The sequence below is a fragment of the Meriones unguiculatus genome, chromosome 1 (assembly GCF_030254825.1).
Source record: "Meriones unguiculatus strain TT.TT164.6M chromosome 1, Bangor_MerUng_6.1, whole genome shotgun sequence".
NCBI classification, from domain to species: domain Eukaryota; kingdom Metazoa; phylum Chordata; class Mammalia; order Rodentia; family Muridae; genus Meriones; species Meriones unguiculatus.
This window is the reverse complement of record NC_083349.1, coordinates 110,730,795-110,753,981: the sequence shown is the minus strand read 5'-3', so window position 1 is coordinate 110,753,981 and position 23,187 is coordinate 110,730,795. Positions and strand designations below refer to the sequence as shown.

Below are 23,187 nucleotides of genomic sequence, written 5' to 3'. Positions count from 1 at the left end.
GTCCTAAAATCAAATGAATAGGCATGAGGTCTCTAGAGAGATTTGTAAAGAGTGGAGAGGGTAGACAGGGGTGCTAAGGAGGTAAGAGGTGACAATGTTCTCTATGCAGAGCATACATATGTAAGATTGTGAAGAAAATTAAAATATAAAAATATGTGGACCTAAGGAAGAGAAGTCAGAAGAGCAGTTGGCAAGTTTTCAGTATTTCATGTTATTGACTTACCTATAATTGAGTAATGGAAATCCGTGGTTTCCTGTGCCTCAAGCCCTTGAATAATAATAATGAAGTGATCCAGGACTGGGGTTGGAGTGTAGCTCACTGGTCAGGTTCTTAATTAACTTACACAAGACTCTGATTCAGCCCCCGGAATGCACACATATACAAACACACAAATATATTATGCCCTTGGTCAAGTACTGCATGGTCTTTGAGAGTTACTACTTTTTGATGACTTAAGACCCCTATTTATTAGCTTTTTCCTCAGCTATTTTTGTGTGTTGTTATTCATCTGCAATTTTATAAGGTTTTCTTGGGTATTGTTTTGCTACTCCCCAACTTTACCAGTGGGTCAGTCAGTTTTTTCAGTAGGGTTGAATTTTCTTCACTCCTAATTTTTTTTTAGATGCACAATAATTTGATCTTTATGCATGTGTCATTAATTTTCTAAGCTGCTTCTTTGTATCATTCTCAAGCAAGAAATGAATTACTAAATGAGTAACTGAATAAATGTAGCTAACTAAATTCATAAATACATGTTATTTTTTTCAATTTTACTATTAATCGTAGGTGACATAGGTTTAATATTGTAATTATTATTATTATTATTTTTACCATTTTCATAGCAGTTTTATTCATAATAGCCAGAACCTGGAAACAACAATGATATGATTTTTGTGGTATTTAAGATAACAAAATATTCAAAATTCAGTCTTGCTATTTTATTTGCCTCAAAATTGTTGACACATTTAATTTTTTTTTAAACATGTAAAAGTATTTCATCATTTTAAGTCAATACTCTGTAATATATTTCTTGAACTAATTTTTTTTTTTTAGTGAACCAGTGGATAAAATAAACAGAAAATTTTAAGATTTTAAGAAAGTACTTAAAATTCCAGTCCACAAAAATAATGATGTTGTTTTTCAGAAATTTAACTCATTTTTTTATTTTCAATTTCAATAAAATCATGATTACTTTGAATTGAAGAGGACTACAGTTTCTGGCCATCCTGAATTTAATAGAAAGAACTAAATGCATTTTTTGAAAAGCTTTGGTGATATTGTTTAAATGTCTATATATTTAATGTTTGTGGCAACCACTTATTACTGACTAAACCTTCATCCCAATTCAGTGAGTACAAATTAATTTAGTGTGTAACCACGAATGTAATTTTCCAAATATCATGTTTGACAAAATATGTTAAGATATTGTGATTATTAGTGCTAATTGTTAACTTGACAGCATCCATGACCACCTGGAGACAAACCTCTGGGCATGCTTGTGGGTGGGGATCTGGATTGGTAAGTGACTGTGGGTGAAACGTTCCCTGGACAGGGGATTTTAGAGTGTATAATGTAGAGAAAGCTATCTGAGCGTGTGCTGTACTTCCTCCTCTGTTTCCTGATTATGGATGCAGTGTGACCAGCTACTTCCAGCTCTTGTTGCCTTTCCTTCTCTCTTCCAGGATGGACTGTACATTGAACTGTGAGCTAAAAATAACCCCTTTCAGGAACAGGGATTATTTCTGATAGGAACTCAATGGCAGGCTCTTTGACCTCCTCACCCCTCAAGGGAGGAGCAGTCCTGCTAGGCCACAGAGGAGGAATTTGCATCCTGAAGATACCTGATAAAACAGGGTCAGATGAAAGGGGAGGAGGTCCTCTCCAATCAGGGGAATTGGAAAGGGGCAGGGTGGAGATGAGGGAGGGAGGGAGAGATTGAGAGGGAATGAGGGAGCAGGATACAGCTGGGATACAGAGTTAATAAAATGTAACTAATAAAAAATAAAATAAAATAAAAAACAAAGCCCTTTCTTCCTTAGGTTGCTTGTGTTGAGAGGATTTTCTCACAGCAACAGAAGCAGTTGGTGAAATCATATGATAAACCTGGCCTGTGCTTCTTAGGCCTTTGTAACCGGTTTGTGAGAGGAATGGGGAAGAGTTTGGAACTTTAGGTTGGAAAAGCCATTGAATACTATAATCAGTTTGCTTGCTCATTCTAATGAGAGCTTGGGAGGCAAAAATGCTGAGACAAACAGACAGCAGAGAGATCTGATGCTTGAAGTTTTGCAGAACAAGGACTCAGGAACCAGGGTCATTTGTATGATAGTTTGGCCAAGAATTTGCTTTCATTCTGCCCATGTCCTGAGACTGTGAGTAAAATTGAATTTAAAGATAGTGAACTAAAATTTGACAGGAAATTTCAGAACAGGTAAGCATTCAGGTTGCTTCCGAGAAAGCAATTGTAATATTTAAAGAGGTGCTATCACTGGAGGAGAAGCTCTTTCTGCTGCGCTGGGACAATAAGAGTCTTGAGGTTCCATCTTGTTTATATCTAGATCCATCTGAGGGAAGCAAGCCTAAACTGAAGGGGTTCTCACTTCTCGAAAGCAACTACCTCTGATAGTGTTTTGGCAGGGTGAGCACACAGAATGCTGATTCAGCTCTGGTCCACATCTCTAGCTGGCTGCAGACCTAAGCAGTGTTGGTATGGTACTGGTTTTTGAGGCATTAGTGATGTAAGATTGAGTTGTCCTGGAGTCTTGTGCCAGGTGATCAGAAGCAGGACTGGACACTCTACAGAAAAGAGACCATTGTGTGAAGCTGTGACTGTGAAGCCTGAGTTGCAATAGAGACCCCCAGGCCAGTCGAGATGTCAGAACCATGGGCTAAAGACATAGACTATGCTATGTGCTGCTACAGCTTGCAGAGCTGGAGGGTGGGACTGCACAAGCTCTTTGGAGCCCTGCCAGTTTTATCACAAGCCCCAGATGTTCAACATGGAGCTGTAGGATGTGCTGTTTGCCTGCTGTGTTTTGGACTTGCCTTGATCTGACCATTCTTTGTTATTCTCTGATCTCTTTTTGGAGAATGCTTACAAGCGGCTTCAAGCTCCTGCTGTCTTGACTGCCCAGCCATGATGGACTGTGCCTTGAACTGTCTGCTAAAAAATGTCTTACTCCCTTTAGTCACATGTGTCAGAGTGTATAATCACACTAACAGGAAAAGAAACTATAACAACTATATATTTTTTAAAAAGGCTAGGCTTGAAAACAATATTCAAGAGATTTGCTAACTATCCTCTTTGATGCCATGAGATTGAGTGTAGTCCATTCCACATTCTGACAAACTGCTTTCCCTCACCTGTGTTTGCTTTACTAGTCTCTTCACACATTATAATTTTCTGCATAAATTTCAGTAATATGGGAAATTCTAGAAATTTAACTGCTTTTCTTTCTTTTCCTCTTTCTCTCTCTTTTTCTTTCTCTTTTTTTATGCCTAAAATCACAGTTTTAGTTTTCTATGGAGAAACCAAGCATTAAATAGCTTCCTATTTCAGTCAGCTGGAAATTCCTAGCAGATTGATATCCAGTACTTGGGGGATAGTACTTAATAAAATGCAGATTGGTGACACCAGTATCTTGCAGCTCTGATAATTTTGTGGTCTATTTTGAGAGACTGCACAATTTCTAGGGCCTTTAATTGCCCTTGCTTGGCTTACAACAGACAACTTTTGCATCACAATAGCTTTTTATTTTAGGGCTTTATCGTGATTTAGTCTTTCTGAAAACTGTTTCAAGTAAATCAGCCTTTCAAATGAAGTTAAAATTCAACTGCATGTGAGTTTACCCAAGCTCTTAACTAGTTGTGGTCCTAGATAGACATAATGAAGAGGAAGTGTTTCCCATAGACCTGCACACAGGAAATAGTAATATGTATTAAAGCACACTCTTTCACTTGTCTACTGGTGATGCTTTTTGAATTTTAATTATCCTTTCTGAGATTAGCACCTACCTAGGTTATTTAAGAAAAATACTTCTCTTTAGAATTGAGGAAACATCATTTAGGGATTTAATTACAATAAGCATAAAATCTGTCAATGGTATAATTGCTTAAGTTTTAGGATAATCAAATAGCAGCTAGAAAATGTAGTGTCGAGCCTGTCCTTATACTGTCCACAGCCATGTTATAGTTAACTTTTGAAAATGAAAAGCTAGGAGAACTATGCAAAAACAAAACAAAACAAAAACCCAGGAATCTTCGGTGAAAAACTGTAAAATGGTAATTGTATAAAATGAAACACATTTTTATAAAGAAATTATTATAATTAAAACTTTATAAAAGGATTTCTAAATGTGACCTTAAATGATTACTGTTTTATAAAAAGACCTATGAAGTATAGGAAATTCCCACTGGAACAACATAGAAAAACATACACATAAGGAAAGGAGTTGAACCTCATTGGAAATTAAAACAATAATAATTTCTTCTTATTGAGAAATGATAAGGGTCTATAGGGAACCAAATGGGCACACATTGCTTTTTGAATTGGAACAACTCGTTTGGAAGCAATATGGGAGCACATGTCTTAAAAGCCACACACATATCCAAGACTATTGATTTAATGATACTGCTTTTGGAAATTGACCCTAAGTAAGCAATCCAAGAGATAACAAAGCTGTGTTAGAACTATATTCACAATACTATTACCATAATAGTAAAAACTAAAGATGACCTGATTAGCAGTAGAAAATTTGATGCTTACTAGTTCATATCACTTACATAGAAGTGTAAGCACTGTTGCAACAGAGATGATATCATTTTCTCAGCTGTTAAAACGATGCCAAGAAAAGCTTGGAATACAGTGGTTACTCGACAGTTACTTAGTATTGATTTCAAGATGAACAAATCCACGAAATAATGTGTTTTTTAAAAATTAAAACACATATGATAAAACTTTGTTTTATTTGTTTTTATTTTTAAAATAAGGTGTCATGTAGCTCAGGCTGACATCAAATTCAGTATATAGCCAGAGATAGCCTGGACTTCCGATTTTCCTATTCTCACCTTTCAAGTGCTAGAAGTGTAGGCCTGTACCATCACACCTGGCTCAGAACCTCCTTAAGAACCTTACTGAGAGAGATGAAGAACAAACACATGCCGTTTGGTAGAATTTTCAGGAGGACTTTGAAGTAGGGTTTGAAAGTTTTGTAGGGTCTGGATTCTGTTGTGGCTTGGAGGTTTGAAAAGCAGTTCAGGAGAGATAAGGAACACCCTGCCAGCAGGAACTGACGGGGGACAAGGTAGGTGACATAGACACAGGGAAGGGTACAGGGGGCTTGCACTTCAGTCCGCTTAGTAGGAGTTCTTTAGGATTGGAAGTCAGTGACGTTTTAAAAGCACAACTTATATCAAAGGAGCTATATAATTTTGAAGGCTAATGTGGCTTTGATATGGACACTAGACTCGGAGCTAAGTGTCATGTTGGGAATAGACTAGTACTTCATGTGAACTGTAAAGCTGTGGTCCTCATTTTAAACTATGAATAGAATATTGGTCACCTATGTTTTTAAACAAACACTGTCTTTGTTAATTCTGAAAGAAGAATTTTGTTTGGAAAAGATAGTGTTATTGCAGCAAATTCAAAAAGAATATAGGAATTTTACTGATAACTAAGATAACTTACAAAGTGTTATTGATACAATAAAGTGTGTGAAGAACTGTCTGTTGACTTTACCCAACAAGTGTGAATCTGTTCATTTGCTTCTTAAACTCTCTCTCTTCACTCTTCTTCTCTCTCTTCCTTTAGTGAGGAATCCAATTAAATTTTTTAAAATCATAAATTGAAAGATCAAGTTTTCCCTTTAGGGCTTTTGGAGAAAAAGGCTTGTTTCCCAGCTTTTACCATGTTAGCAGCAGTTGGGTGGTGAAAGTTGACATTTATGAAGCAGGCTGTTGTGCTGAATTAGGATCCTGAAATTTATCTGAAATGAACTAAGAAGAAATTTTAAAGAAAAGCCAATTTGTTTCCAATCATTGTGTAAAACTAATTTTTGATTGTTTATGAAATGAAAAACCATCAAAAATTACCTTTAGATAAACATATACAGACATTTAAAGCTGACATTCTAGGAAGCAGTTGCCCAGTGTTTCTAAGGATCATTGTTAACATTTGGAATTCTAAAAATTAGATGAAAACTTTGTATTACCAAATGGTGAGTTTTTAATTGAATTGACTATTTGGTTAAATTGTTTGAATAGTAGTTTAGAAGAATATGCCCAAGTGCCTACAACACTATTTTATTTTTATCCTGTATTAGATGGCTAATAGCCACTTATGAATGAGTGTATGCCATGTGTGTCTTTCTGCTTCTGGGTTACCTCACTCAGGATGATCTTTCCTAGTTCCCACCATTTGCCTGCAAATTTCATGATTTCCTTGTTTTTAATTACTTCCATTGTGTAAATGTACCACAGTTTCTGCCTATCCATTCCTCAATTGAGGGACATCTGGGTTGTTTCCAGATTCTGGCTGTTATGCGTAAAGCTGCTATGAACATAGTTGGACAAATGTCCTTGTCCTAAAGAAGCTAAACAACAAGAAGGACCCAAAAGAAGAGGCTGAAACCTCACACAGAACGGCAAACAGGATAGACATCGGAAGTAGGAGAAGACAAGGAACAGGACAGGAGCCTTTTGCAGGGTGCCTCTGAAAGGCTCTACCCATCAGGGTATTGAAGAAGGTACTGAGACTCATAGCCAAACTTTGGGCAGAGTGCAGGAAACCTTATGGAAGAAGAGGGAAATAGAAAAGACCTGGAGGGGACAGAAACTCCACAAGGAGACCAATAGAGCCAAAAAACCTGGGCCCAGGGGCCCTGCAGAGACTGATATTCCAACCAAGGACCACGAATGGAGAAAACTTATATCCCTTGCTCAGAGGAAGCCCATTGGCTGCTCAGTTTCCAAGTGGGTTTCTTAGTAAGGGGGCCAGAGATTTTCTCTGGCATGAACTCAGTGGCAGGCTCTCTGAGCACTCCCCCCGCTCCACGGGGGTGGTGGTGCAGCCTTGCAGGGCACAGAGGAAGATGATGCAGCCTTCCCTGATGAGACCTGATAGGCTAGGGTCAGATAGATGGGGAGGAGGACCTCCCCTATCAGTGGACTAGGGTAGGGACATAGAGCGAGAAGAGAGAGGGTGGGTAGGACTGGGAGGAGCCTAGGGAGGGGGCTACAGCTGGGATACAAAGTGAATAAATTGTAAAAAATAAATAAGAAAAAAACTTTTATTTTAAAGCTAGGTGCTGAGTTGAGGTTTGTAGAGTAGGCTAGCTACATCTTAACCAAATCATGAGATAGAGTAATTTACTCATCTACGTGTTTGTTAGACTGTTTGCTGTGCATGCCAGATGTTGTATTTGCACAAATGTATAAGGCATGATAAGGACTGTTAGTCCTTGATGGACTTGCAATTGTACAGACTTTGAGATTAAAGTAGTTGTAGTATGTCGCGGGACCATAGAGGTTATTTGGAGATGGACAAGAGGAGAGAAGAGTTAGCAGAGGGGATGCACAAGCTAGAATTTAGTACTTAATAAGCACACTCTCTGGACCGGGGAGTTGCCTCTGTAAGTAAAGTATCTGCCCCACAGGCATGGGATCCTGAATTCAGACTCCCCACATAAAAGCCTGGCACAGCGGCACACAGCCATAACTTCTCAGCACTGGGGAGTGGTGGAGCCAGAATACTTGGAGCTTGCTCATTGTGAGCTCCAGCTGAGAGCTTCTCCAGGGAGAAGCCCTATCTCAAAAACTAAGGCAAAGAGATTGGTGAACACACCCAATACTGACTTCTGGCCTGATTGTGGATGCATACACAGTACATGAGCACTGCCCCCAACACACACACACACACACACACACACACACACACACACTTACACACACTTCCTGGAGAAGAGGGAAGGAAGATGTTGACATTTAGAGTTTATCAGGAAGAAATGCAGAAAGATGATCTTTCTCATGTCTCACTAAATGTAAGTACATATGTATTTTGATTTTCTTTAATTGGTACATATAGAATAAAACTGTCATTAACCAGACCACTTTTCATTGAAGTCATTCAGGATTTTTTATATATTGAAGCTGAAATTGTCTGTATTGTAAAGAGTCATGAAGACACATTTGGTGAGATATTAGGAATGTTCATGGTAGTGAGTATCTGGGTGCTTTTTTTGTTTAAAACTCTTGGTTCTATACATTTAAATAGTGCACATTTATTGTGTGTTAACTTTATCTCAATCATATTAAAATGATATGTGAAATCATACTTCTTCCAAATTAGTATTTTTAAGAACTGAGTTCCTAAGGAAGAGGTTTTCAGTTATCTACTACCAAATACAAAATTAAGAATAAATTATATATCAGAGGCCAGAATCTCGAAATTCCAGGTTTTAATTGAACTGACTTTTTAGTGGAAGAGGCAGATATTAAAGAGGAAAAATACTTAACTGCATGTAATTAAATGCTATGCCACCTAGCCATTTGTGGAAAGGAAGAATTATCATTGTAGTTAAGGAAACCGAGTAGAGCCTCGTGAGTCAACATAGCTGTGGCTCATTGGTTCTGTTCCTTTAGTCTGATGGACAGGGAAGTCACTGTGGCCTGAAGAGCTATGGAGCTTGCGGTTATGGTTGTTACACAGAATATAAATGCTGGAAACGAAGAAGATGAAACAATAGAGTGGAACATGGGAAGTGAGAGTGTAGGTAAAGGGAGACAGTAACTACAGTTCATTTTCTTTCCTCTCGTTTTGGATCTTCAAAGACAGAAAAACATTACATTTTCTCTAATTGCTTCTCACTTCACTCTGGCTCCAATGATTATTTTTCTACTCAGATTTGATTGTTTCTATTGACCTACCTTCAAGTTCTCTGTTCAGTCTTCATGCATCTTCTTTGCTAATAAGCTAAGCCTGTGGGTTTAATTTTGAATATTGCACATTTACTTTTAAAATAGCCATTTGTTAATATATTGTTTCTTTGCTAAAGCGTTGTGTTTTCCATCTGTTTCAGCTGTCTTCATAATTGTTTTCTGGAATACTTTACTGACACTGCTCTAAAATCCTTTCAGATGATTCAGATATCTGCATCATCTTGGTATTAGTATTTCTTAATTTTCACACTTAATTAATTTTGATAATTAATTTTTCAGAAATGGTTTCATTTTTTCACAATAAGACTACTATGAAGACAAATTAGGAAAATATAACTAAAGAAGAAAATAAAATCAATTGAGCTGTGTAAACTCAGTATTTTTCTCTGTAAAGCAGAAATAACAATGACTATTTGGACTTATGTAAAAATTTTTACATAAGAATGTAATAGAAGTTTTGGTTTCTTTGTAAACTCAGTTATATTATGTAAATATGTTTTTGTTTTAACCCCAAGTGTGGGATTTTAGTTGGGTTATAGTTTGTCCACACCTGTTAATTGTCTTGAGTGGGGCATGGCTTTTTCCAGCTGGTAATGGCCTTCCACGTGCAGCATGGAGAGGGCCGTGCTCTAGGACTCTGAGGTTATAAATATGGGAGCCCAAAAAGAGAAGGGGTGGTGGAGCTCTGTGCTGGTGTGTGGTAGGTAGCAGTTTGGAGAGACCAAAGATGGACAGTGTGGTGGTTTGGAGCAGACAGATAGAGAGACATGCTTCAGCGTGCAGCGGCATGTAGGGGTTTGTTGGCTGTGTCTGCTTGATGGAGATTGGTATTGAGTCCTAAGAGAACCCTTTAACCCTAAACAGCTAGTAGAAGTAAAGGGGCCCTCTCTCCATGCTAACCTTCTCTCTTCTACGTAGGATTGGGAGGTTGGAAGGGAGGTTGAGGTCCAAGCACCCCAAATAAAGTAGAGTTTTAAAAAGAGCACTACCTAAGAGCTTATATGGAAAATATTCAGGCCTCTCCAAAGAACATGACAAATGCTCAGAAAATGTCCAGTTTGCTTCTCTTTTTCTGATCACAGCATTTTGAATCATAGCTACCTTAACAGTGGAGTGAAAACCACTCTTAAAGAAAATGTTAACTTTTTTCCCCCACACCAGTTCTCTAAGTTGTGTTTTTTTAATACAAAGATCAACCTGTTTCTTGTCATTGGTTTGGCTTTTCCAGGGGAATAAACCTTTTGTTGCTAAACTTAAGCTTTACATTCATATGCAAGGAGAATGGACTGTGATTATACTTATATTCATGTGTTACAAAAGCATTAACTCGAAGAACATTTTACATCTAAAAGTGTAAACTGTGAAAGCATCAAGCTTTAGGAAGAAAGCATAGAAAACAAGCCTTCCTAGCTTAAGCATAGGAAAGAGTTTAGACAAGACACTAGCAGTTTGGTTTGCTAAAGAAGAATGGCAGATTGGTCTTCATAAAAAATTAAAAGCTTTTGCTGTAAAAGACACTGTTCAGAGAATGGGAATACAATCCAGACTGAAAAGTATTTGCAAATGACATACCCCGTAAAGGATTTGTATCAGGATTATAGGAAGAACTCTTAAAACACTACAGTAAAGAAACACCCAATTTAAAACTGAACGAAATGGGGATTTGGGAGATGCTTAAGTCAGTAAATGCTTTCTATGCAAACGTGAGAGTCTTGAGTGTGGATCCACAGTACCCATTGTAAAGACGGTATGATAATCCTGGTGCTGGTGGGTAGAGAGACAGGGGGACCCTGGAGCATGCTGAGTAGCCAATCTAGCCAAGTTATGTGGTTCTAGGTTCAGTGAGAGACTCAAAAACTCAGTGGGTAATTGGAAACAAATTCCCATGTTGAATTCCACAAATATAATCTGCAAAGACATTACATGTACAAACACATACACACAAAATTAATAAAACATAAATATTTCATCAAAGGTTGGTAAAGAAGATCAGTTGAAAAGATACTTGATGGGTTGAGGGTGAGGCCGCAGTTGGGATACAAATTTAATAAATTATAATAATAAAAATTATATTTAAAAATCTAAGATGTTAAAAAAAAAGATACTTGAAATCATCAACCGTTGCAGTCTTTCCACTACCTTAGGGAAATTCAAATTAATTCCACAATGAGATGCTACTGAACAACTGTTTACGTAACTGATATAGGAAATCATGTCAGTACCAGGGTCATCCAAGGTACAGAAAACCTGGAACTCTCATACATGACTGGCAACAGTGAAAATATTATATATGTATAATTATGTCATTAAGTAATACTGGAACAAATTTACATTCTCAGAGAAGTTACAAATATAGGACAAGGTTTTCATATACTCCACTTTCCCATAGTGGTAACACTTTGCCAACTAAACAGTCAACATTGGTACATTGTTTTCAATTAAGCACTACATCAGTGTTTGTGGCAGTTCCGTTCACAATCACACATGCTGAAAGGATGAAATGATAAAGTTGGTATAGCCGTAAGTTGATGACTAAGCTGTGAAGCGGCTTACTGACACATGCAGCAGCTTGGGTCTCTAGAGGCCTTGTGCTGGTTGAGAGAGGGTGGCTTCAGGCAGCTGCATACTACATGGTTCCACCTACCTGGCCATCTAGTGCGTGGCCAGCGAACCTTCTGATGGAGAGCAGTGGTGAGGTAAGCGTTTTAGGGAGGTATGACTTACAGAGCATGAGGGCTTCTTAGTTTGATGGGGCAGGTGAGTATAGAGCTTGTTATTTGCACATAGTGGTAGTTTTAAAATTTATGCACACATTTATTTTCATAGATCTACACTCAAAAAAGTTGTTTGCTGCATGATGACTTACAAAACACGGTTCAAAAGTAAAGTGAGGAATTTGACAGACCTGAAATGGAATAACAAAAATGATATGATGTAAAACTAAATAGGGAGGAACTCTGTCTTGTAAGATTTATGAATTTTAAGAATTATTGAGGGGTTATTGAATGGTTTGAAATAGGTGAATGACTTCCTTAGATTGAATCTTAAAAAAGAAAAAGAAAAAAGATCTTTACTTATTTATTAGTGAATATGTGAGCACGTGTGCAAGCGCTTATCCGCCTGATGAGGGCGGCGGAGCATGCCACAGTGTGAAGTCAGGGCCAACTTTGTGAAGTTGGTTCTCGCCTTCTGCATGCGGGTCCCAGGATTGAACTCAGGATGGTGGCAACAAGTACCTTTATCCATTAAGCCATCTTGGCAGCCCCTATTTCTGTGCTTTCCACTTAAAAAAGCACAAGCCATTTTTAAAAATTATTTATTGTTCTTTAAATTAAAAACCTTGTGATTTTTTTAAGTGCACTGTGTGCATACCTGGTACCCAAAGAGGCCAGTAGGGGGTACCATATTCTCTGGAACTGGAGTTTCAGATGGTTGAAGGCTGCCCTGTGGGTGGAGGACCCCCCACCCCCACCCGGCTCTGTAAGAGCAGCAAGTGCTTTTAACTGCTGCGCCACCTCCCCAGCCCCAACCCCCGATTAAACATAGATCTGCTGTGGTTGAAGACACTATGGCCAGGCTGGCCTTGAACTCACACTATACCTCCATCCTAATGCCAGGATTACAAATGTGTTATCACACCTGCCTTTTTTGTGTTGTATGCCCCACTTTATTACCTTTGAATAAATAATAAGATTTGGTAACCAATATTCCATTTAGAATATCTAGTGACTATTTTGGTTTCCAAAGTATTGCCATCTTTTTTTGGGGGGGCATAAGAGCTACCACACTCTAGTAGCTTGTCCTTTATATTTTTAGACAGGGTTTCATGTAGCCCAGACTAGTCTCAAACTAGCTATGTAGCTGAGGATGACCCTGAACTTTTCATCATCTGCCTTCACCTCCCACAATCTGGGGTGTAGGCAGGTGTGATGTGCCCAGTGTGATGTGCCGGTGACTGATCGTAGGCTTCCTTCATGTGAGGTAGGCATTCCCATCAGCTGGGCTGCGCTGTCAGCCCCGAGCTTGGCAGTTTTTTTTTAATTAAATTTTTTATATTAATTACAGTTTATTCGTTTTGTATCCCAGCTATAGCCTCCACCCTCCTTCCCTCCCAGTTCCACTCTCCTTCCCTCCCAATCCCACTCATCTTCCCTCATTTCCTCCCATGCCCCTCTCCAAGTCCACTGATAGAGGAGGTCCTCCTCCCCTTCCACCTGACCCTAGCTTATCAGGTCTCATCAGGACTGGCAGAGTTGTCCTCCTCTGTGGCCTGGCAAGGCTGCTCTCCTCCTCAGGAGGAGGTGATCAAAGAGCCAGCCACAGAGTTCATATCAGAGACAGTCCCTGTTCCCCTTACTAGGGTACCCACTTGGATACTGAGCTGTCATGGGCTACATCTGAACAGGGGTTCTAGGTTATATCCATGAATGATCCTTGGTTGGAGTATCAGTCTCAGAAAAGACCCCTGGGCCCAGAGTTTTTGGTTCTGTTGCTCTCCTTGTGGAGCTCCTGTCCTCTCCTAAGATTCCCTGCACTCTGCACGATGTTTGGTTATGAGTCTCAGCATCTGCTTTGATAACCTGCTGAGTAGAGTCTTTCAGAGGCCCTCTGTGGTAGGCTCCTGTCCTGTTTCCTGTTTTCTCCTTCTTCTGATGTCCGTCCAGTTTGTCTTTCTGAGTGAGGATTGATCATCTTACCCAGGGTCCTCCTTCTTGCTTAGCTTCTTTAGATGTACAGATTTTAGGCAGCTTTTAAAGATATTATCTGCACAGTTCTTGAAATGCTACTACACTGCTCCTGATTTTGAAAATAGCCAAAAATAGGACAATGGACTCCTGCCTGTCTCAAACAATTAGAATACAGGACCAACTTTGTTTTTATCCTTACTTCTATACTTTTTGCTCTCATTTGGAAGCAGATCCAAACATGATGTCATTTGATCTGTAAATACTGTACTATGGATCTGGAAAAGGTGAAGTCTGTTTTCTTAACATAATCATAATACAATTATTATAGTTGAAATTAGCTGTTGGTTATTTACTATTAGTATTTAATGTTCAAAATACAGATAGTCAGATTTATCAATATATTCCTTTATATCTAATGTGTTCATTTTAGTTTATTTGAAAAAGGCTACTTTGCTCAGATGCATAAAAATATTCACTTATTTGTTTGCAAACGCTGGTTAGAAAACAGTTTATGAAGCTGGTCATAATGGCACACATCTGTAATCCCAGCACCCTGGGAGGCAGCAGGAGACGGGACTCTGTGAGTTAAGAGTCTAACCTGGTCTACAAAGTGAGTCCAGAACAGCCAAGGCTACACAGAGAAACCGTGTCTTGAAAAACAAACAAACAAACAAATAAATAACAGAAAAAGAAAGCACTTTATAAAATTTATTATCTTACCGATTTTAAGTGTTAATTCGTATTATTATGCAAAACACCCTCCAGAATTTCTTTTGTATAACTTTACAAATTACTTTATATTCATTAACCAGCTTTGCTGCTTTCTCTCTCCAGTTTCACCTTTATTCCACTAATGAGATTTAATCCATTTGACCTTTTTTCCCTTTTTCTGTTTGCTGGCGTGGTACATAAATCACATTTACTTTTACTCAAATGGCTTGCCATTTGTGCCAGCATCATTTACTTACTGGATAGTCATCTTAGTCAGGATACTATTGCTGTTATAAAATGCCATGACCAAAAGCAATGTGGGGAGCACAGGGTTTATTTTACCTCATAGCTTGTAGTCCAGCATCCAGGAAGTTAGTGGAGACAAGGCAAAAACCTGGAGGGGGAACTGATACACAGACCATAGAGTGTGCTCACTGCCTTATCCAGCATATCTTGCTCAGCTTGCCTTCTGATGTCTTTCAGGACTACCTACCTTGGGTGGCCCCACCCACAGTAGGATGGGCCCAACCAACTTCAATCATCAATCAAGAAAATGCACCACAGGCTTGCTGATAGGCCCATCTGGTAGGAGCATTTTCTCACTTGAGATTCCTGCTTCCAGATGACTCTGGCCTGTGTCAACTTGACATAACAGGACAATGGTCTTTTTTGGTAGTTTCATGGTACTAGAGGGAGGGAGTCTTGGTAAATACTGTAGGTTTTATAGAAATCTTTGAACATTTAAATCCTAGGTGTAAAGGTGAAAGAGAAATAGAACATGTCTCAAGATTGAAAATAAGCTTCAGAGATTAGTTTAATCTCTGGATTCTTTCCTATTGCCAACCAGAAACTAAAACTCTTCTATGAAAAAGTAGTATCATTTCTATCTACTTTTTTTTTTTTTAATGTCATAGTATCTTACATTCCACTACCAGGTTCCAAGCCTGCCAAGAAGCAGGAAACAAGAGAAAAAAGTTAGAAATACACAAATGCATTCATAGACTGCAGTTGAAAATTGTGGCAGGTCCTTCGTCTCTCCTTTGTTCGTAATGAGAAATGAACTGTTATGTGAATTGTTTCCCGTTGTAGGCAAAGCATGGTTTCCCTTCCTTTTCTGTGTGTTTAGTTTTCTGAGTTTAAGCTTGGTGTGGATTATTGTTGATACTTCACTGGCTTTCTTGGATCTGTACTTGTTTATGTTTTGCACAGTTTGGGGTTATCTGCCTTTATTTTCGGGTTACTTAAGCTCTCTCTCTCTCTGTATGTGTGTGAGTGCGTGCACAAGTGTGCACTTTTAAGAGCAACTTTTGATAGTGTGTTCTCTTCTTCCTCCACCTTGTTGAGAGAAGGTCTCACTTGTTTGCTGAATATTCCAGGGCAGCTGGCCTACTTACTTCTGTGTGGGATTACAGGTGTGCTGGGATTACAGATGCATGCCACCACCTCCAGCTCTTTTGTGGGAATTAAACTTATGGGAATCGAATTCAGGTCTTCAGTCTTTCCCAACAAATACTTTTACTCACCGAGGCATCTTGCCACCATCTTACCACCCATGATGTCCTTCATGGCCCTCCTCCCAATCTGGCCAATTCTCACCTTTTGGGAGATGATGACATAGCTCTTTTGCTGTAGTCTCACAAGTCTGAAGGTCTGTTTGTTTGCTTTCTCTCTGTTAAAATTAAAAGGCTTTATTGTCCTTCAGGTCTATGAATCTTTCCTCTGTGCCCATCCATTCAGTCTTTCATTATACCATTACATTTTTTCAAGTCTGAAATGTCCCATCAGTTCTTCCTTATAGTCTCCCTTTCTTTGCTCTCTTCTCTATATTATTCCTCTGGACACTGTATTGTTTTGTTTTAAATATGTGAGAAAACTAAAGAGAAGACAGGCACAACTCATCTCATCATGGTCAGTCACAATTCCCTTTTCAGACAGTTTCAGCTCTCCAGCATTTTGGTATTGGTTCCTACAGATCCCCTTTTTCATTCAGTCACAGATGTTCACAGCTCTGGGGGCTGGAGAAATGGCTTTGGATTCAGGGTCCTTCATGACTGCACTTGGGTTCCTACCACCGACGTCAGGGAGCTCACAACCGTCTTTAACTGCAGCTCCAGGGGAATCTGAAGTCTCTTGACTCTTCACGCGCGCACACACACACACACACACACACAGTTAAAAATAGTAAAGATAGATCTAAAAGGAAATTCCTAGTTTTTATATAAGTAATTTTCATTGGATACTTGAACATTGCTGATACTGTGTTCTGAGATTCTAACTCTATTTAAATGTTCCAGTCAAGCTGGATGTGATGGTAGAATCCCTAAACTCTTTGCACTTAGAAGGCTGAGGTAGGAAGATTATAAGCTTGACACCAGACTATGCTAAGTAAAGCAACACCCTGTCTCAAAACCAAAAACTAAACAGACCCCTCATTTATTGCCACATGGGTAGGAGTTCAACTCCCCATTCTGCTGCTCTTAATACTCAGCTTGGGGGTTGGTTCTTTTTATTCCCTGGTTGAGAGAGGCAGGAGTGCCTCATTGTCTCAATTAGATTCCCCATGCCCGCTCCTAAAGGGGTATGTTCCCTTTACTGTGTGGAGGTGAAAGGTCTACTCACTGCTAGGCGTCTCTGACACTAGCCTATGGCAGAGAGAGGGTAAGTAACAGTGTCAGGTGACAGTCTCAGCATTCTACACAGCCTTTATTGACACCATGAAGAAGGTGGTCTTGTTACCAGCTGGCAAGCACTACTTCACTTTTGGTCTCTGATGCTCTCTGGCAGGGAGAACTGGCCTTCCTACTGTAGCCTAAGGAGCGTTGCCCACACCAGACTTCCATGTGCCCTGTGCTGGTAGGGGTGGAATGGGGACCATAGAACCCCAACTCCACCACACCCAATGTTTCTGTGTTTGGTTACGTAAAATAGCTTTTGTCTGCATTGTCTTGTTCCTGATTGTTTGGCAAGGGAGAGCAGGATTTTGTTTTGGTTGGTTGGTTGGTTGTTGTTTTTAGGGAGGTTTTGGCTTCTAGGTTTTCTAGGCTGCCAACTTATTTGGTTCCAATTCTATCATATACAAGGTACAAAAGAAAATTCATAAATCTTTCATGTGATTTTTTTCTTGGCTTGTGAGATCCATACATGGTCTGTCTTCGGTTTTCTTATGTACATGATTAATATGTTCAAGGTTTTTAGTTTTACTTGGAGGGAGAAGCAGGAAAAGTTAGCTTCTTCCCAGAGGTGGAACTCAGCAAGTACTTTTAAGTTTTCCCCTTTCTTTCTGTGTTTATGTCGTGTGTGTGTGTGTGTGTGTGTGTGTGTGTGTGTGTGTGCTGCTGGGTAGCAAATCCAAGACATCATATGGGCTAGGCAAGCACTTGACCACTGAGCTCTACTGACAACTCAAGTATTTTTAATTTTCAATTACTTTTTTTCATTTTAATTATAATTAAAATTCCCCTTTCTCTCTGTGTACTTGCTTGATTGGGTAGAATTTTGTTTCTGGGGCTCATATTTAGGACTTTAATTTTTTTGTAAATGAAATTATATTATAGTTATGTAGAAATTTAAGTTGCCAAATTAATTTTTTTTGCTTTTATGAATTCTTTTGTTTTGAGTGATAATTTTTGTAATCTCTTATTAAAATTTATACATAAGTTCTCTGGTTTTGCTTGCTTCAATAGTAATGTAAATCATATGTTAGTTACACTTTTGTGTATGGTGCTGGGTTGTCCAATCAGTTACAAATGTCTTAATGAATCAAGAATGACACTTTATTTTGTGTCTGCTTACTATTTTCTTCATTTTCTATATTATATTGCATTAGTTTTGCATAACTGATTCAAGTAGATTCATCTGTCTGCATTGTTTTCTTAATTTCAGGTTCCCTTTATGGCTGTGTCAGAAAATGAATTAATCTCCTACTAATCACTGTATATTCCTGCATCAGATTTAGAAGTAAACAGGGTAAGTTTGACATCATCTCAAATAGCACTTGGATTTTGGGTGGTGCTGGACCATGCAACAAGGTAGATACCAGAAAGAGTGCTTCTGCTGTTACTTTTGGCTACCTTTTGGGCAGAGGAGGGAAGGGCTCAATTTTTTTGTCAGGGGACCTCTTTGATGGTATTTTTTTTTTATTTATTACAGTTTATTTACTTTGTATTCCAGCTGTAGCCCCCTCCCTCATCCCCTACCAATATCTTTCTCCCTCTTGTCCTCCCATGCCCCTTCCCCAGTCCACTGATAGGGGAGGTTTCTCCTCCCCTTCCCTCTGACCCTAGCCTATCAGGTCTCATCAGGACTGGCTGCATTGTCTCTCTCTGTGGATTGGTAAGGCTGCTCCCACTCTCAGGTGGAGGAGACCAAAGAGCCAGCCACTGAGTTCTTGTCAGAGACAGTCCCTGTTCCCCTTCCTAGGGAACTCACTTGGACACTGAGCTGCCATGGGTTACTTTGATGGTATTAAAGCTTTAATCTTTTCACAAGCATCCACACATGTGTAGTTAAATTTGGACCTTCTCAACACATGCATGCAGGCATGAATGCACACACACATAAATAAAAAGCAAATCTATTTTTAAAATAGTATGTAACTTCTTTAGTTACAAATGTGAGACTAGAATTAAAGATCTTCCCAAATTATAAACTTTCCCTCTGAGGTTCTCACCACTTACTGTAAAACTGTTCCCTACTATGAAAGTTGCAGCTTTTTCTCATTGTCAGCAGGCAACCATCCCTGTCTTACCACACTGTCACAACTGAATGTGCCCCTACTACAGGCACTCAGCTATCAAATGTTTGAATTAGTTAACAACTCAAAGACTCCCAGTGTTTGAAAAGAGGAAGATTTGATAGAAATCTTTTGCAAAACAATGAACAAGAATGACACAGGCAAGGTGTGGTGGTGTATACAGTTCTAGCACACAGGAGGCAGAATCTAGGCATCTCTGTGAGTGAATGAATGCAAGTCCAGTCCGCTCTACAGACCGAGTTCCAGGCCAGCCCCAGGGTTACATAGTGAGACCCTATTTCAGGCCCAGCTCTAGAATTACATAATGAAAACCTATCAGAGAGACAGAAAGGGAGGAAAGAAAGAGGAATGACATAGGCAACTTTGTTAAAAAATACACTTTGATCATGTTTTTCCTCTTTCCTAACTTCCCCCTGATCCTCCCCTACCCACCCAGCTATGTTCTTCCTCTCTTTACAAAAAAGGGAACAAACAAACAAACAAAAACCACAATAAAAAACAAACAGTGGAAAGACCATTATGATTTGTTTTAAAAAGTCAAAACAAAGCAAAATGAAACATAAAAGTTCACAGAGCTGCAAAGATACTGTTGAGTTTATTTTCTGTTAACCAACTATTCAGAAGCATGGGGCCTACTATCAGAAATAATTGATTTGCCCACTGACACTCATGGGAGAAAGCTGGTTTTCCCTTTGTCAGTGGGCGTCCGTTGTAGGTAGCTTCTTGGCTAGGGGTGGGACTCTGTGTCTGCTCCCCTTCTCAGCACTGGGACCCCGTCTGTCTTTGCCTGTGCAGGTATTGTGTGTGCAGGCAACTTCCTTTTACTGTTCTAGGTGCCATCTGCAACCATAACTCAGGTAGCACTCAGAAAGAAACTTTGTTCTTTTAATTTGTTTTTAGCTGTAAGCTTCTCTGTTACAAATCAAATTCAGCAGTCCCGTCACAGAATTATTAGTTGGGTTCATAAGCTATGACTATAAGCGATTGCATCACCGTTGAGGAGGGTTATTCCTGGCTGAGGCAAAGGTACTAAAACTGTGGGGCTGAGAGATCAAGAACCCTGATGGCTCCTCTGAGAGTCACAGTATTAAGGCCTTGTCTTGTTACTATTAGCTTCATTTTCTGAAATTCCAAGAAATCTCTTCTCAAATTTTTATTCCCTCCTACTTTTTATATTGTTTTGAAGTGGTAACCATGGTTACTAACTAGTAGCAGCTCTACGGGAACTTTAGTAACATCAGTCAGCTTCACAGCTGGGAGCAGTGCCATCCAGATAACAGTGTAAGAGTAAAGCTACCCCATAACTTAGCTCTTTGATCAGTGAGCACTTCACAAGGAGTCAAATGTTCTTTTTGTAACTAAAAGTTTCACTTAAGTCTTCTCCCAACTCCTTTAAGGACTGGAAAGGGGGTTCCTCCTACTTGCCCTTTACCTAGGCTTGCTCTGTCTTTAACTTTTTCTTTGTCTGTATTCCTTGCCATCTTTTTTAAGTAAGTGATAGAAATAATTGGCATTTCGGGCTCAGATAGGAGGTGATGGCTTTGGATTAGTGGTAAGAAAGGAATGAACATTTGTTGCAGGCTACCAAGAGTCTGTTTGCCAAGATCAAGAGTCAAGGACTTCAGCTCTTTTTTTTTTTCTCTCTCTCTCTCTCTTTTTTATTTTTTTATTATTAGTTACATTTTATTAACTCTGTATCCCAACTGTATCCTGCTCCCTCATTCCCTCCCAAACCCTCTCTCAATCCCTCATCTCCTCCCTGCCCCTTTCCAAGTCCACTGGGGAGGACCTCCTCCCCTTTCATCTGACCCTGTTTTATCAGTTATCTTCAGGACTGGCTGCAAATTCCTCCTCTGTGGCCTAGCAGGACTTCTCCTCCCTTTGGGGGGGGGGAGGTCAAAGAGCCTGCCATTGAGTTCCTGTCAGAAATAAGGACTTCAGCTCTTATAAGAAGACCAGAATCAATGAATTCTAGAAAGCTTTGCAGTTAGCATTGCCTTAATGAATGAAACAGTTGACGAAGGAAAGGAAACCTATATTAAGCATATAGTATAAATTGAAATCCTCTATAAACTTTTTGGCTATATCACATTCTCTCTTATTCAGGGCTTTTATTTCTTATCATTCTGAGAAATTAAAGGAAACTGGTCATTTTAAAGAGTTTTCAATTTTGAAACTATGCCTCTTTAGTGTACAGCTGATTTTTTCACATCTTGTTTTATTTTAAATGATCTAGACGACCTGTACCTGGCAAACTAGTTTATGGAACAAATTGGCTTTTATAGCCTGTGTCTTATAAGTAAAGTTTTATTGAGCCACAGTGCCCATTAGTTTGTATACAGACTGTGGCTGCTTTCACATGTGGATAGCAGAGCTGAGCTGTTGTACTCTGTAACCTCTAAAACCTAAAGTATTTACTAATCGGCTCTTTACAGAAAAAATCCACACCTGTTCTAGAGCAGTGGTTCTCAACCTTGCTAATGCTGTGACCCTTTAACACAGTTCCTCATGTTGTAAGGACTCCCAACCATAAAATCATTTTCATTGCTCTTCATAACTGTGCTTTTGCCACTGTTATGAGTCATCATGTAAATATCTGTGCTTTCTGATGGTCTTAGGGAACCCCTGTGAAAGGGTTCTTCTACCCCCGAAGGGTCATGACCCACAAGTTGAGAACTGTTGTTCTAGATGAATTCTATCAGGGGTGGTGACATTTAGACAAAGTGCATGCTTATGATAGTTACCTTTGAATCGCTGTGACAAATGCCAGGGGGAAAAGAACTGTGATGGAGGAATTACTTATTTGCTTAACCATTTCACGTGATTCAATACATGGTTGTTTGGGCAGAATCTCATGGCAAACAGTAAACAGGAAGGGCCAAGGGCATGATATTCACTTCAGAGACAGGTTCCCAGTGTCCCAGTTCTTCCAAAAAGCTCTACCTGCTACAGTGTCTGCCACCTCCCCATAGTCTGTTCCATTAAACCACTCATGTCAGAGCCTTCATAATTTAGTGGTCTCTGGAAATACCCTTGCACATAAACCCAGAACTGTGCATTATCTCCTGCCTTTCTCAATATAATCATATTGACAATCAAGATTAGCTGTCACCCTTAGGTTGTGTTCTGGTGGGCCTTAGAGGAGTAGAAGCATAGGAGGAGGATATTAGGAAATTGACCGAGACAAATGGGTCTTTTAGGGCTTTATCCTGTTTAAACGCAGATTGTAAAAAGAAACTCTCAAATACAAACATTATGTATTTTAAAAACACACTTTGTTATTTTCTGTTTCTACATGTGTTTAAGTACATTTTCTCACGTGGATTTTCTCTAAATCTGTTACCTACTAAGTGATCTTGGAGTTCATATTGCTTCAATAGCCTCACTTTAGAGATGGCAAAAATTGACTCCCTTAGAAATTGTCTTATACCTGGCATCAAAGAAGTAGGCTTGTGGCAATTCCTGAGAATAAAGTGCTGAACTTATTTGGTTGTTTGTTTTCTTGTTTTAAATTTTTTCTACTGTGATCTGTGCAGGAATTTACATATGAAGTCATGCCCAGTCTATCTTTAGTTCTAAATACTACTTGGAAAAGTAAAGAAACAGCTGAAGAAAATTGTTAAATGTAGACCCTAATGTAACTCTGCTACTTTTTGCAAGCTTTACTCTGTGACAAACAGGAGTATGACTGAAAATATACACTTGAATTATAGGAGTTACTGTAAACTAAAACCTAGAGATATGTTTTTTCCTTCCCCAAGCCCTTTATACAGAATAGTTCATGTGAAGGAAATGTCTGATTGTTCAAAGAAACAAAGCAATGTATTCACAATTCCTAAGTAATTTGTAAGTGCAACATTGAAAACCCAGAGTTCATTGCTGTTAGAAGGTTCTACAACTACATGTTTTCCTTTTGCAAATAGGACAAGTTGTAGTTTGTATTTTATAACAGAAGTACTTGGTTTCTAATTTTATAACTTAATAAAGAAAAACCCACTAAGAAAATTATATGTATTTTCACTAAAAGAAAAAAGAAAAGAAAAAAAGAAAAAGAAATATACCAGAAATTATAGCCAATTTCCTTTTATATTCCTGGCAAGGTT

At 39.0% G+C, this 23,187-nt stretch overlaps 1 protein-coding gene across 10 annotated transcripts in view; it reads left to right on the top strand.

Moving 5' to 3' along the window:
- Positions 1–23,187, top strand: part of Ncoa1 (nuclear receptor coactivator 1) — a 212,872-nt gene that overhangs the window by 73,499 nt on the left and 116,186 nt on the right. For 6 of the 10 annotated variants that reach the window (XM_060365339.1, XM_060365318.1, XM_060365359.1 and 3 more), the window contains one exon: positions 18,214–18,297. The exons of 1 other annotated variant lie outside the window; for it this stretch is intronic. The gene's annotated coding sequence lies outside the window, so the exon portion shown is untranslated. Of the gene's footprint in view, positions 1–14,814; positions 14,917–18,213; positions 18,298–23,187 lie in introns of all 10 variants that reach the window. 3 more of the 10 variants (XM_060365346.1, XM_060365322.1, XM_060365354.1) reach the window with 1 other exon arrangement.